The 15,278-nt window shown below is 29.3% G+C and overlaps 1 long non-coding RNA gene across 1 annotated transcript; it reads right to left on the bottom strand.

The window, feature by feature from the left end:
* Nucleotides 1-6,656: 6,656 nt before the first annotated feature.
* Nucleotides 6,657-10,232, bottom strand: LOC122269189 (uncharacterized). Its single transcript, XR_006225037.2, has 2 exons — nt 9,186-10,232; nt 6,657-6,836 (listed from the first exon to the last, which is right to left on the bottom strand). It is a non-coding gene; the product is annotated as an uncharacterized lncRNA (long non-coding RNA).
* Between the last annotated feature and the right edge of the window lie 5,046 nt (nt 10,233-15,278).

Raw genomic sequence — 15,278 nt, 5'->3', positions numbered from 1 at the left:
TTGCCATGTGGAAAACTTACAATGTTTTTTAACCAATTTATATGCGAACAAATAACTTGTTTTCATAAACATATTCGCTAACATAATACATAAATAGCTAAAATGACGATTAGAGATGGAGTACTGAAAGTTTTTGAAAGGGCCTCTGCTAAAAATTTTTGCCCCAGGGCCCCGAGGGGTGAAGTTACGGCACTGGATATGGGGTGATTCGTATGCCTAGCGTCGGAGCCGAAATTTATCCGTTTTTTAGCTATTATTCGCTCTTTCCAAAAAAGTATAATAATTTTTAGATAAAGAACATTTTATTCATGTTAAACTATTGAAAAAGAAATAAAAAACTGAAATAGATTGAAATAAATAAATAACTAAAAATTTTAGAAATTAAACTTCGACCGGGATCGAAATCCGGAACCCTCGGATTACAAATTTCTTTGCTAACTGCCCCGCGGCGCTATTGACCATTTTACGCCTTAACGCTGATGCCACGAATATTAAGCCTAAAAAACCTTCCTGCGGTATTTCAATGGCACCTACTTCCGCTCATTGTCGGCCCCCTAATTTGTCTATAAAAGTTTCCTATGTTACGATTGTTTAGCATATTAAACTATAATTTCTGGAAGACTTTGAAAATTATAAGTTAATATTACGGAGAGATACGGATTGAATCGTATGCGTACCGTTGGAGCTGAAATTTACCCGTTTTTCAGCTATTATTCGCTCTTTCCAAAAGAAAAAAATAATTTTTGGATAAAGAACGCCTTTTATTCATGTTAAAATAATGAAAGAGAGAAGTATTAAAAAGTAATATAGAATAAAATGAAAAATAAAATTAAAAAACATAGAAATCAAAATTTGACCGGAATCTAAATCCAGACCCCTCGTACTACAAATTTCTTTGCTAATTAGCCCCAGGCGCTACTGACCATTCTACGCCTCACACACTGGGGTCACGAATATTAAGCCTAAAGAACTTTCTTGCGGTTTTTCAATGGAACCTATTTTGGCCCATTGTGGGCCTCCTAATTTGTCTATAAAAATTTCCTTTGGTAGGAATGTTTAGTATATTAAACTATAATTTCTGGCTGAGTTTGAAAATTATAAGTTAATATTAATGGCAGATACTGGGAGATTCGAATGCGTAGCGTCGATACCGAAATTTTTTCGTTTTTTAGCCACTATTCGCCCTTGCCAAAGGAAATATAATAATTTTTGGATAAAGCACACTTTATTCATGTTAAAATATTGAAAAAGAAAGAAGAAAAATGAAATAAATATTAAGCCTAAAGAACATTCCTGCTGTTTTTAATGGAACCTATGGATGGTGTTTTCAATATAAATGTAATCAATAACAATCTCGAGCTCCATACCTGCTCGCTAGTTCCTGTTAGAAAGTTTGCAACTGCTTACTACAGCTTATTCTGCGAGGCGATATTTTCAAACGGTAAGTTTGTTTTCAATAAAAGAAATAAATTAGATAATTTCTGGGCTCAAATCTGCCGTATTTCATAAGATATTAATGTTATTAAGTAATCCTGGTGAGTTTGAAGTGAAAATTTGTTTTAGTTATTTATAGATATATTGTTTAAAAAAAAGGTGACATGGTTGCTAGATTTGGAATAACTCGCTTTTTTGGCAGTCTTGTCTTGGCCTCTTTCCATAAGTTCATTGCTGTTTGTTCTTGCTGCAAGCTGTGCACCATCTTACGTTAGTGTTAACACTTTTAGCATTGTAAACACAAGTATNTGACATCACTAACATAAGTAATCAAATACATTGTTTGCAAGAATCTCAAAACACAATGATGCCAAATGGCTTTTAAATACAACGGAAACAGTAACCCGGAAATTTAGGCGGTACAGAGCTTGCAACGTTCCCTAGTGTAGAAAACACCATCCATTTATTATTGATCAAGCCACATGTTACTACTACTTAAAACTACTATTTCACAATTAATGTTAAAATTATATACTCTTTAAACCTTTGTAAACTCAAGTAATAAGTAATCAAATACAACGTTTGCAAGAATCTCAAAACACCATGATCACGTTGTGAGCCAGATAGCTAAATACACCGGAAACAGTAACCAGGTAGTATAGGCGGTGTAAAGAGCTTGCAGCGCTCCCTAGTGTAGAGAACACCATCCATTTCGGTCCATTGCGGGCTCCCTTGTTTGTCTATAAAAAGTTTGATTGATTGATATACAACATACATTTGCAGGCCTGTGTGCTCAATTAAGGCTTATAAACCTTTGTAGAGTAGAAGAACAGATAACGCAAAATAGAGAAGGACATCACTAAGAATACATGCAGGGTTACGGCGGGATTCGAACCCGCCACCTCCACGCTTAACAGAGCGTTTGGCGGGCGATACCGCTCTGCCAGGGAGGCCCCTATAAAAAGTTTCTTCGGTACGATTGTTTAGTATATTAAACTTTAATTTCTGCCCGAGTTTGAAAATTATAAGTTAATATTACGGGGAGATGCGTTGCGTCGGAGTCAAAATTTATCTGTTTTTTAGCTATTATTAGTTCTTTCTAAAAGAAAAATAATAATTTTCGTTTCAAGAACACTTTATTCACGTTAAAAAATTGAAAAAGAAAATAAAAAAAATTAAATAAATAATTTTTAAAAATAACCTTTGACCGGCGTGATCGATTTCCGGACCTCTTGGACAACAAATTTCTTTGCTAACTAGCCCGTAGCGCTACTGATCACGACACGCCTTACTCGCTGATGAAACGAATATGAGGCCTAAAGAACTTTCTTGCAGTTTTTCAATGGAACCTACATTGGCACATTGTGGGCTCCCTAATTTGTGTATATAAAATTCCCTTGGTACTATTGTTTAGTATATTGAACTCCTCTTCTGGCCGAGTTTAAAAATTATTAATTACTATTATTCGCTCTTTCCAAAAGAAAAGTAAAATATTGAAAAAGAAAAGAAATAAAAAAAATTAAAGTTTACCTTTGACCGGGAGAATCGTAGGAAAGGAATTTTTTGTAGAAAAATTAGGGGGCCCAAAGTGGGCCAAAATAGATTCCATTGAAAAACTGCAGGAAAGTTCTTCAGTTTTAATATTCTTGTTATCAGCGTGTAATGGTCAGTAGAGCCGCGGGCTACTAAGTAAAGAAATTTGTTGAAAGAGGGGTTCTGAGTTCGATCCCGTTCAAAGTTTTACTTCTTTAATCTTTTTTATTAAATTATTTAATTTCATTTTTTTTATTTCTTTTCTTATATTTTAACGTGAATAAAGTGTTCTACATATAAAACTATTTTTCTTTGGGAAAGAGCGAACAATAGCTAAAAAACGGATAAATTTCGGCTCCGGCACCACGCATACGACTCACTCCGTAACTCCCTTTAATATTAATTTTTATTTTATACTTTATATCCGTCGTTGAATTTTGGGTTTACGACTACTAATGCTCAACTCCGTAACCTTGAGAATTTTTGAACCAATCCAGAAGACAAGGAAACTCCTGGGTCAGTACCCCCAGACGTATTGATTTGTTATGGGAACATGGAGGACTTTGCGACTAAATTATTGCGATTAAATAAACTTTGCGATTAAATACCCTGCACCAATCTCTTTTATAATGATACCATTTGCATCTTCGAGAAATGGGGCGTGTTCTTTCGCGATAAAAGTAGGATAAATGTTAAACTAATCTGGTGTTGGTGTGATTGGATTGGAGCTCAAGGAGAGAAAGTGGACATTGCCGATCTATCTTCCCTCTCTGTTAAAGAAAATCGAAGAATCCGATGGATTAGACTTATTCAGTTACTTTTCTTATAATAAAAATTTATAAACAAAATTATAGGCCGGGATAGCCTGGTCGGTAGGGAAAATCTTATTGCATTCGAAATCCCTCAAAATTCTCAGAAAGCATTTTATTACTTTCCTAAGAGAGCTATTTATTAATTTATTTTTAAGAAAAAAATCCCGCCTACTTTCGTTTTAACCTGAAACGGGGAGTCATGAAATCATTCACGAACTGACCTCACGTTTCCATCTGCCGTTTATTTACAATCGCTATATTGTGAAAGCCAACATATTCTTGCTTTCGTTCGAATTTTCGTATTTAAATTCAACTATTGATAGTCAATAACTATCTGTATAAATAGCTATGCCCTAATGTAGCTGAATTCAAATGTGGGTTTAATATAATGTATTTTTATAATGTTAAATTTCATGATACCCACTGAAATTTCATGATACCCATAGTTGACGAAATTTTCCAGTTCTGAATATTTAAGATTTTTTAGTTAGAATGGTGTTATGTATGGTAGAATGGTGTTATGGATGGTTAGAATGGTGTTATGTATGGTATTACTTATTAAAAAATGCAAAAATATGTTCTTTCGTTTTTATTGTAACCATATCAATGCTAATTTTGAAGTATATTTAAAATTCATTTTAAAGATTTATTTTCGTGTTAAATGAAAGAAATGATGAATCAATTTTTTTTATAGAACAGTTTAAGATTTTAAAATGCAGGAAAGCTAAAGTTATTGATATTTTTTTTATTTATTTCCAGTGTGAATTCAATGCAGGGAATTGTCTTCAGCATAGCAGCAACCTTTTAAAAAACTTGTGATCTCATAAAAATTTTAAACTCATTGTTTCAACAACAAAAAAAAAAATTAAGTTAATTTTTTTTTATATATTTCAATCGATTTCATTAACTGTATTTTAATTGCGCTAATCGATGTTGTTAGAGTATTTGAAATCAAGCATATGCATTTATTTAGTTCTACATTACAGAAACAGGAATTAAATTTTATAAATGCATATGAAATAATTTTAGAAATGGCAAAGTTCCCATTTAATCGAAGAATAAAAATACTGAGAAAAATATCAACATTACTGTCGTTTTTTTTATTATTATTTACTAAATAATAAAGAATGTGCATTAAAATTTCGTATCATCTTGCATAAGTTTATTTTTCATTATTATTCTTAGTCAAACAAAAACGTCTAGCTTTATGATATTCGCTGAAATTATGTGGATAAATTAAATAACATTAAACGAAATTTTATGTATAAGGATTGCGATGATGATGGACAAATATACTTCAATGGACCAGATTCTTTAAAGTCTTGATTCGTTTTCGGCACTACCGAATGCTAACATAAAGTAAAATTAACATTATCCTCAACTCAAACATCCTTACAACCGTCTATTACAAAACGCGTCTCCTTCATAATTACATTGTTACAAAATGTCTATCAAATTTTTTTCCCTCTATGTTACCAGCATCCCTACAACCATATATTACAATACATTTCTCCTTCAATACTCTATTTCTACAAAACATATATCAATTTTTTTCTTCTATGTTACCGTCATCTTTACAACCATCTATTGCAAAACACTACAAAACGTATTTAAATTTTTTTCTTCTATGTTACCATCATCCATACAACCATCTATTGCAAAACATAGTTTTTTTCTTTTTCTTTTATGTTACCAGCATCCCTGAAACCATCTATTACAAAACGCAACAAAACATCTAACAAATTTTTTTATATGTCACCAACCTCCCTATAACTATCTATTACAAAACACTTCTACTTATAATTATATTTCTTCGGAAAAAAAAACCTATCAAATCTTTTTTCTTCTATGTTACCAGCATCCCCACAACCATCTATTACGAAACACTTCCACTTATAATTACATTTCTACAGAAAAAAAAACTATAAAATTTTTTTTCTTCTATGTTGCCAGCACCGGTTGTAAATGATTAATTACTTTTTACATAAATTGTATATCGAAATAAATTCCATTGTTTGGTTTACTAAATAAAAATTTTAAACACTGTATGCAAGTTGGATTATGAAGTTCCATACCTTAAGATACTTAAAAAAATACATTGAATAATGTATAAAATTTATGAAATAAGTTGATTTAATATACTTGTAAATACATTAACATTTCTGTTATTTTACAATGTTCTTCGTTACTTTGCCTTATGTTGTGATTTTCAAGCAAACATACAGTCCCTGGCCAATTTATTACTATACGACTATAAGATTCTACGCACAATAAGATTCTATGTAAAATCTTAATTAGCAGGTGATACTATACAGCTTTATTGTTTTTACGCGACTGAAACCGGTTAGCACTTGTTTATGTTTCTTTCATTAATTGGTTAAGTTCGACGATATATAATATAAATTTGACGATTGGATTAATTAGGCGATGTATTATATAAATTAGAATATTTATTATATCAGGTATTATATTAGTACGTTATAATAATTAGGCCAAACTATTAGGCACACTGTAGTTTTTTAATAATTAGATGTGTTGCACGAATTTATATGCAATACTTCTATATTTAAACATACATGTAGTGGGTTTTTATTCAGGAGATTTCTTGTATACTTCCCATTTGTATTTAATTTTAACATATTGCATTACAATGTTAACCAATTGATAACATAACCTTAAACAAGTGCAAACCGGTTTCAGCAGAGTAAAAACAATAAAGCTGTACATTATCACCTGATAATTAAGATTTTACATAGATTCTCAAAGTGCGTCTAATAATTTGGCCAGGGACTGTATGTTATAAAAACGTACCTGAATTCTACAAAAAAAAAAAAAAAAAAAAAAAAAAAAAAAAAAAAAAAAAAAAAAAAAAAAAANTTAAATTTTTTAAAATTTTATTTTTTTCCCAAAAGTAACCGATTGTGAAATATTTTAAAGGTGGTACTGTAAAAATTCCAGGTTTGCATTATTGAACAATATTTATGTTCGATGATAGTATTTGAGTCATCAGCATTTTCCTTCAGCATGAATTCTGTTCACTATATCCAGAAAGCATTCCTGAAATAAAATAACATATCTGTAAAAAAATATGCAGAAAATGTCAATTAAAACTTACAACTGCGTAACAGAAACTATTTCATTTTGTTTTAATTATTTCTTAAATTTATTATTTTTTTTTGCAATTTTAATAATTTTTAATAACAAGCTAACAACAATAACAATAATTTTTAATAATAATTAAATAACAAGCACATATTACAATTTGAATAGTTGTGTGAATAAGACCAATGCAACTAGTATAGAAAATTTTACTGTCCCCACCCCTCTAAATACCTTCAAACACTTAAAAGTTACTTGTCATAACTTATTATAATACGTTCTAAGAGCAATGATTGTTGTACGTTCAAACTATTAATTAGTAATTCCTTATGATAGCATAGAGAATACAAATTGCGCAGCTTTGTTTAAATGGTAAAGACAAATATATTCGATTTAATTTGCAAATGAAAACACAAAACACATCGATAATATTTATCTGGATGCTATGTATTAAAGGTACAATTTTAGACCATTTTTTTGACAAAGAACATTTCGATAAATATATTTTTTTTTAAAACTGTGATGTATATTTTTCATTTAGTTTATTTTACTGCTATTTTTATGAGTTGTGAACACTTCTGTATAATATTAGTAATTTAAATATATAATATTAGTAAATACATTCTGTTTAGAAATTATGAAACTAAGCTAGTTTCTTTTTTCTTCTTCTTTTTTTTAAACTTGAAATGGTATTTGACAAATTCGACTTTTTGAAAATGTATAAGTATTTTACAAGAGACCAATCATATAGTGGGAAAAAGTTGCAATTTCTATACATGAAATAAAAGTAAAACAGATGTCTTAAAAAATTGTCGTTAAAATAAATGATTTGTTCAATGATTTGGCTAATGGTGTGTCTGAGCATCATTTTATATTTCAAAAAACGTTTTTTTATTTCCATTAATGAAATTTTTTTTGCGTCGTAATGAATGCAATTTTAGGATATTTCAATGACAACAATACTACATACTTAAAAATTTCTAAGCTTAGCCTAAAATGGTTTAATGATACGAATGTTTTAAGTTTCTCCTTGAATATGCTAAGTAACTAGCCCTGATGATGTTTAAAAGTACGAAATTAGGAACAAAAGCTTATTTTATCCGCGTATAATTATCTAATTTTCAACTGATTATGAAAGGATAATTGTTAAATTATGGGAGGTAGTGGCAATCTAACAATGTGGTTTCAACAGATTATTCTTGATTGAAACGAAAGCTTACTGCCCATATATTTTATTATATAACCGTCGTTGAACACCCTACCCAATTTTTGGGTTTACGACTACTAGAGATCAACTCCGTAGCCTGGTAATTTCAAACTAATTCAGAAGACAAGGGATCACCTGGCTAAGGTATTGGCTATGGTATTAGCTTTCGTGGAGGACTTCTTGATGGAATTAATCCGCATTTGCGTTATATGAAGAGGAAAGCCACGAAACATCCTATGGTTAGTCTGAATGCAAGGTGGCTAACTCATGATCCGTCTACAATTGAGAATATTTCACGTTAGCACTGTGGTCGGGGCTAACCGGGTGCGAAATTCATATTGATCAGCCATCGATGGGATTCGAACCCGAGCCGCCTCATTCAGAGGCAAGCGCTCTATTCAATGAGCTACCTCGGCTCTACGGCCCATACATGTAAGTTTTACTAATTGTGTGTTTTGTCTAAAAACTTATTAATACAATGATGAATATCTACATAAATATACAAAGTACTTATTTCTTATTCTCGCAATACTAGTAATACGTATTACTACAATTGGTTAAACGTCACTGAAGCATTAATAGTTTAATGATTTTTTACGTCCTCTGGAAACTGAACAATACCATAAATTTACATAAAAACGCATAAAATTGATATCTTCGTATAAAAAATCTAATGTTCGCATAAAATAGTCTAACATTCTCTAATTGGAGTTTGACTGCGATCACACATCTGAGATAATGTTATTCTTATTACGATATATATAAAACGAGCCTTTCTGATTCTAACATCTCGTATTACGTCGTGTACGTAGGCAATATTTTGTACGTATAAACTCGTTGTTTGCCTGAGGAGGTGCTTTTTCTGTCTGTTGATCATGCAGGGGTTAAGAACTATAATTTGGCTAGCAATTTTTTCAGTAATTGCTCTACAAATAAATTCTAGTCTTATTAATAAATTTATAAGTTCATATCGTGAAAATATTAAGTAATATATAATAAAAACATTAAATAAAATTTTAAAAAATACATATTAAATACTTATTCTATAAATTAATATATATAAGAATATTAAATTATTTAAAATACCAAGTGATACTCACATTCATGTCTGTCATTTTTTTACATGTAACACCATCCATAGGATTAGCACACGTCGACTAAAAATATATAAAATTTTCTTTAGAGAAAAAAATATATTTCATCAAAATATTACAAAAAGATAATTTTTCTACCCTCTTAATTTGCAATCATATTTGTTATCAGTAAAGTTAAAAAAAGTATGATCTAAGTTATAAAATATGCCAGTTTTTGGAATTCTATGGAATACCAAAAACTGTCCAGAAAGGCATGATTCAATTTAACAAACTTTGCTGTTCCAATTTATTATTTTGGTATATTTTAAATAAATGTTTTAACAACTGTCTTTTTTTCTCACCTCATATTATATGTATATATATATATGTATATATCTTGGCCAAAGAATACCTAAAGAGGCCTTTTCATTTCAATTCTAACCTTCAGTAAGGATAGGTTCGAAAAGGGACGAAATATATTGCACCTCCAAAACCCGTTTCACTGTCTCCCCTACATTTTTTGTGGGGGTGCGTGTGTTAAGTAACCCGAAACTAATCACTGTCACAGAAGGGGAATTGCAACCTGCGGGGGTCAACTAGCTTTCAAAAGATATCAGAAGAAACTCACTCTTCATCTTATATTATGCTTTTTCTCTTTCTAAGATAAACTTAAAAAATATTTTTTTTTAACTCTAAAACGACTTTATTTATTTTCAAAATAGTTTTATCATTTTATTTAACATGCACTTTTTCTAATTATATCTTGAATTGTTTATTATTTTGATTTGATTATTTAGAGAACTAATAATAACCAGAGTATTTAAATTTATAAAATTTTACTATGTAGTCATATGAAAGTAATTCATATAAAGTAACTACATTAAAAATAAATTTATATTTTCTCTATAGATCAAATAAAGTTTGTTAATTTTTTTAAAATTGATTTGCTAATTTTTAAAACTTTTTATGTTAAAGTAAAACCTTGAGTTCAAGATTTTATTTTTTTATTACGTATTTAATTTTCTTCTTTCAATTACAATTCAAATACAAATATTTTTCACAATCTTTTTTTAATTTTAATTAATTTTTTTTNTATTTTATATTAAAAGTCTTCAAATTCCATAAATGAGTGAAGAAATCTGGCGATAGGCTTTGAATTGAATTCCAACTGTAATAAATAAGCATAAAAGTAAATTATTTAGATATTTAAGCATTTAATACCTGGTATGATCTAAAATCTATCGACATTTTTAGTCTTAGGGCTTTTTTCAAAGTTCTAAAAAATATCAGTGAACTGATTGATCTGTAACTTTTAGGTATGTGAAAATTATGCAATACTCTCTCTTTTCAGTAAAGATCTATTTACTAAGAGGTTTTGAGGACCCTGTCGTAATTATTATTTTCTTATTTAGTTGCGAGAAGGTTTAGAGGACCATTAAACAGCAATGGAAAAAATACATGTTTGAACACTAGATGCCGTAAAAATAGCAGCCAATACATGAATCTCCGTAACTTTTTCTCAGTATTTACAAATATGTTGCTAAAGTACATGGGATTTAGCAAACCTGAAAAACATGAGAAGAAAGGAAAAATATATAAATAATCCTTAATTTTTTTGTCATTTGCTTCTTAATTTTAGTTTAAAAATTATTCTAGCAAATTTAACGAAAAGTCATAAAGAAAGATCACATTAAAATTTGATTAAAATGTATACAAATTAAGGTGTATTTAAATGAAAAAGCAATACTTTGCGTGGACGACAAAAAAAATCAATCACTTGGAAGTCAAGCTTATTAGGTATCGTAAGAAAGAAAAAAAAATGGAATATCGTCAAAACTCAAAAAGTTTTTCAAAAATAATAAAGCTTTAAAATTTTGAGTTTTATTTTTTTTACTTTTATTTCAAATTTTGCATCAGAAAACAAAGTACACTAAATGTATTTAAATGTAACATATGTTTTCATGCGATGCCTTCTGCTCAAGGTCGTCTCTCATCGTACTAAACTCTGCATATAAGACCCACATCTGCTTATAAGACCAACTCTGCATATAGACCCACATGTGATTGTTCTAAATTTTATAGGAATTTTATGAAATTTTGGATTGATAATCAAGTAAAGAAATTCTATGCTGCTCATTTTAATTTTTAACCTTTTATATGAATCCAAAATATTTTTAATGATAATATTATTATTTAAATTACCAAGCTTAAAAGTTTTTTAACTCCGTATTTAAAAGTCCAACATAGAATTTTTTACAGAACTCTGTTGAACTTACTATGTTGAACTTTTAAATACGAAGTTTAAAAAATTTTGAGCTTAGTAATTTAAATAATAATATTATCATAAAATTTTTTTTTACTTTGTATGAGAGATTAGAAATTAAAATTAGCAATTTCTTTACTTAATTATCAGTCAAAAGTTTCATAAAATTCCTATAAAATTTAGAACAATCACATGCGGGTCTAATACTTACTAAACTAAACCGGGCGCTATTTTCTCTAACTACTTAATTTATTAACAATATTATTAAAAGAGGTTTTTCTAGGATTATCACTGGTATGGGTATCAACCGATTTTGGAATTTATTAAACAAAATAAAATTAACTCGATTGCGACTTTTGATTTCCAGGATCAATAGCATTTCCCTTTCCAAACTAAAAAATGTTCTTTTGAGTTATTACTATGCTTTTAAAAATATCCGTAATTACGATTTTGATTGTTGGAAAATTCGAATTAATTCTTGTCACATAATTATCTTTACAATAAAAAATATATTCTTATTCAAATTGATAGAATGTCACATGGATCTAATTTTTCATCTCAGCTAACTTATTTTTACACTTATATGAAAAAAACTGTACTCTGAATATTAAATTTATTTTTAGATTTATTGATGATTTAACTATTTTTAATTTTCATGATTATACAATTTTATTAAATAATATTCACCCCGAGGAATTAAACTTGCTTTGTAATCATGATGATAACATTATTTTTAATTTTTTGAATTTGGGTATTAAAAAAGAAAAAAATATCTGTTTTGTTGATTTATACGACAAAAGAAATTATTTCAATTTTAATATAAATAAACTTATTACTTGGAATTCTAAAATCATCCATATTTAAATACCACTTTTAATCAAAAGAATAGAATTAAAATAATATGTAGCAATGTTTATTTATCGAAAAGACGAATTCTTTAAAAATTTGATAAAAAACAATGGATACCAACTAAAGTAATTAAATTCGATGTAAATGCATTGAGTTAATTGTATATTATTAATAATTATTTACTAAAAACTTCTTTTCTAATTTATATTTTTACCATGTGCAAATCCAATTCGGGCAAATTCATTGCTAAAAATCTGGGCGATACGGACAAATCATGTTTCTCCCTCTCCCCATCCCCTCTCTCACTTAAATGTTGATTTTCTAAAATCATTAAAATTTTATAATTGAATATCAACCTTATTAATTATAAATTTCTCTTAATTTTTCAGTATAATATTATTACCTTGAGCACATCCATTTTTTTAGCCAATCCTCGGTAATCAACAAATCAAATGAGTTTCAGAACTGCAGTTAGAACGCGCCAAAAAACAAAATCCCTCTATTTACGCTTTTATCTAATTACGCTTACTTTTTTAATACTTCTATATACGCACTTCTGTTTTCATATTTTGTAATCTGGCAATCTTATTACGAATATATTTTAAATCATTCTTGAAAGATTCCGGTACATGTAAGTTTATTTCAATTAGCTACTTTTTTTTACAGATTTCGGTTTTTTGTTATATATATACATTTTATTTTCTGTTTTTCTACGTGATTTTTATTACTTAATGTGTTCTATTCTAGTAATACAGTCAAAAGCCACTTTAAAATCTCCAAAAAAGACGGCATGTCTCAATTCTATATTGCTTCATTTTTTTTTCAAGATTTTGTCTTTGCTATTGAATCTGATGAACTGTCTGATATAATGGGCGATCTTTTGTAAAATATTATTATGATTTTAAACAATATTAACGCCTGCCTGTTGCTTAACTTTCTTTATAAAACAACGAAAACTCTCTTTGAGTTTGAATCTATCTTCGGGCAGTTTGGATTTATGATTCTTACCTTTAATCCCTTTCCAATATAATTAGAAGTAGAAAAATAAATCCTTTAATTAATTATAATTAAAAAGATACTGCTGTAACAGAGAAGCAGAAATTGCCCTTAGGCATATTTGATTGATTTAGGCATATTTTTAAGCGCACTTAATGTTAAGCTTAAAATGATCATCTTTAAGAAAGAATAATGTGTTTTATTTAATGCCAACTCAGAAATATTACTTTTTAAAAATATAAGTGCTGCCACAATTCTTTACAAGAGAAAATTATTTCCCGTAACAGTCCCAAATCAGAGTAATATTTAATTTTGTCACATTTTTAATAAATATTTCAATTTATGTATTTCTTATTATTATATTAATTGTATGCCCAAATAAATCTATAACTTAAGATTTTTCTATGGAAATGTAATGGATACCTATGAAAATTTTTAATAAAAACCAAAATATCAAACACTCTAATTTCTTGTTTCTTCCCGCAATATACATGTACCTTCTTGAAATAGTATTTAAGCATAGAACATAAGTAATTACAAATACTTACTGAGTAATCCCCTACTAAGAGCTGCACAAGTTCAGCAAAAATATCAATCTTAAAAAGAGAAAAATACATTAGATAAATTGCATGTTAACCTCCATATACATATGCAACATAAAAAGCCTCAAGTAATCTTTTTATGTTGCTTCTTTATCTAAATCTTCTTCCTTATTTTTTATTTTAGACAAAACTCTATTTCTCACACTTTCATATTCATATCATATCTTTTAATCTATTGGCTTACAGTTATGCATTAATTAACATTTTATAGTTTTCCCTTTACAAACCGTGAGAAAGACCTTTTTTTCTCTCGACGTTTTTAACAGACCAATTATAATTAAGATTTCCTTTATTCTCTAAAACGAAACATTTTTAAGGATTTATTTTGCTGGATTTTCCCTAATGTTTATTGAAGAGAACTTCGATTTTGTGTCACTTGAATGCTAGCACTTCATGAATATTTCTTAATAAATAATAATTACGTATAGCCTGGTGCCTGAAACCTATTTCAACTCTATGCCTGAAACCCCTGCTTATTTCTAGCTCTCGGCGACGTTCTGATAAGCCGGCAGCGTGAAAATCATTTGCCAGGCATAAATTATTAGACTTTTCTTCTTTTTAAAAAAAGAAGGCAGATTAATAAATAAACATACTTAAAAAAGAAATAAACTTAAAAAATAAATAAATAAAAAAAGTATAAAAACAGCTCTGGCACCGACACTTTGCTGAAGATGGAGCGATTGAGAGGAGATGCCGAGGAAAAGGCTCTGCTGCAGGGAAAGAAAAAAAAGGAAGTCCCGCTACTAAGGGATGAACGTTTTCGATTTTGTTTTCGAATTCTGGTTTTTAATGTGACAGCTTTTCGGCATTTGCAAAAATGAAAAAAAGCAGTAGTTCATATTTATAATTATTACATATTATTCATATTACATATTATATTCTTCAATAAGATTGTGGTACAGATAAATTCAAAATTTATTTGTGCTCTTCGAAAGTGATTTGTGGTAAAAAATATTATATTTATCAGTAAAATCTTGTGGGCAAAATATTTCTAAAAATACTTTTTGTTTTTACTCTAATTATTTTCAAAGTGTATCAGTTTTAATGCAAGGGGATAATTGTTATTGTTGTTAATTTACGTCGCACTACAGCTGCACAATGGGCTATTGGCGACGGTCTGGGAAACATCCCGGAGGATGATCCGAAGACATGCCATCACAATTTTGATCCTCTGCTGAGGGGATGGCACTCTCGCTTCGATAGCCCGACGACCTGCACGCGAAGTTGAGCACTTTACAGTAGCACAGTTTAACGAGGACCAATACCGCACACCCTCGGTCCCTACGCAGACTGATCCAAGTGGTCACCCACCCGCACACTGACCGTAGCCAGTGATGCTTGACCTCGGTTGCAAGGTGATAACAGTGGATAGACTAACGATTTTAAGTCTTTAAATGCGCTTATCAAAAA

The sequence above is a fragment of the Parasteatoda tepidariorum genome, chromosome X1 (assembly GCF_043381705.1).
Source record: "Parasteatoda tepidariorum isolate YZ-2023 chromosome X1, CAS_Ptep_4.0, whole genome shotgun sequence".
In the NCBI taxonomy this organism is placed as follows: domain Eukaryota; kingdom Metazoa; phylum Arthropoda; class Arachnida; order Araneae; family Theridiidae; genus Parasteatoda; species Parasteatoda tepidariorum.
The sequence above is the reverse complement of the archived record's forward strand: the minus strand, read 5'-3'. Positions and strand labels throughout refer to the sequence as shown.